At 41.8% G+C, this 1,659-nt stretch overlaps 1 pseudogene; it reads right to left on the reverse strand.

Annotated features, from left to right (window-relative positions):
* Nucleotides 1-459: 459 nt before the first annotated feature.
* On the reverse strand, nucleotides 460-1,224 carry LOC149119267 (ADP-ribosylation factor-like protein 6-interacting protein 6; annotated as a pseudogene).
* Between the last annotated feature and the right edge of the window lie 435 nt (nucleotides 1,225-1,659).

Here is a 1,659-nt window from a genome sequence, read left to right on the forward strand (position 1 = left end):
ATTTGTGCTACATCTTAAATGAACTCTCTAGCAGCTCTTTAGTTTCACCCTTAAGGCAATCTAAAGAATCGCAGAGGTAATGATTTGGAATACTTGTAGCTCAGAAAGTAATTAAAGAAGCATCATTATTCATAGACAGTAGATAAAATAATTCAGCAACTAGGCAAAAATAATCAGTGACTCCTTAGAATGATTGTGAATGATTTTAACAAATACATCCTCAAAAGCAGACGTCTGATAGGTAACGTGCAAAAGAAGAAAGATCATATGCACCAACATTTTCTTGTAAAGAAATGTTAATTTTAGCTCCAAGCCTCATTATACTAAGATTGATCTGCCTTCTCTTCATTGAGTTCATACATTTCTTGTATTGAGGTTTTCTAGTTTATTTTTTTTCATTGCATGACTATTTAGTGTGTGATGACACACAGATGAACCATATAATGAACATTAGGCTTCTCAGTCTTCTGAGTAGGCAATGATGTTCTTTCCTGTTATTATGAAACAATTTAGACTACATTTTGCCAAGAGTATTGCTCCAGCATGGATATACATGAGGCACCATGCTACAGTAAGAGTAGCCACAATGCCATTCAAAATTGCCATGCTGTCGCCCATGTGGAAAGAGTGTCCAGTCCGTTTCTTGAACCTGGCAGGTGAAAGAGGAGTAGGAGGAAACATTCCTGGTTCAAAAGAATCAAATAAGTCACTGTCCAAGAAAAGCTGCAACAGGAGAATCCAGCAGTTAGGGATATTATAAGCAGCATCCAGAACCCTAACAGCCCAGCGTCTACACCATCTTCATTTTTCAAATTCTCAGCATGCAACTCTTTAACGGCCAGGTAGACGATGGCGAGCAGAAAGGCAAGGAGGATGGCGAACAGCAGTGAACACAGAATAGAAAGGACCTGAACTGGCCACTGCTGAGATGGGGTTTGGCTTCCCACAGCAGCCAAGAAGATGCATTGAGCTTCTCTGGCAGCACCGGTGACCCATCTCCATCTGGTGGGAACAGAGAACCTCTCTTGCACTCCAAAGATGGTCCAGCTGAGAACTCTCTCAAGTCGCGGGCCACTTGGTTGCATCCCTCCTGGTCGTCGACTTTGCCTTCACCCCTACTGTCCCCTTGAGAGAAGGCAGGGTATGTGGAGCCGCAAAGGGCACCGGGGTGCCAAGGCGACTGTGGTGCAGTGCCGAACGCTTCCCACTCTCCACAAAAGACATGGTGGGAAAGAAGGTGTGTTTTCAAAATTGTGAGTTCTGATTGTTATATCTCCTCATGTAATAAATTTGTAACTGAGCACCCATTGATTTCTGTAGTTGTCAATCCTTTCCTTCATTATAAGACAGCACTAATTTAATTTTTGTTCCACTCATTTTTTACCATTATCTTTTTTCCTTGCCATTCTATTTATGATGCACCCCTTAACTTTGTGATCAAGTTAAATAACTAGTTCTTTAGCACACTATAACATTAAAAAAGCTAAATAAGATCTCTTCTTAACTATATAAAATTTTCAAACATATTCACATAAAACTCAATACTTTGCCAGCGCCGTGGCTCACTTGGCTAATCCTCCACCTGCGGCGTTGGCACCATGGGTTCTAGTCCCGGTTGTGGCACTGGTTCTGTCCCAGTTGCTCCTCTTCCAGTCCAGC

This window comes from Oryctolagus cuniculus, chromosome Y (genome assembly GCF_051225735.1).
Source record: "Oryctolagus cuniculus isolate XC-2025 breed Fujian yellow rabbit chromosome Y, ASM5122573v1, whole genome shotgun sequence".
Taxonomy (NCBI): Eukaryota; Metazoa; Chordata; class Mammalia; order Lagomorpha; family Leporidae; genus Oryctolagus; species Oryctolagus cuniculus.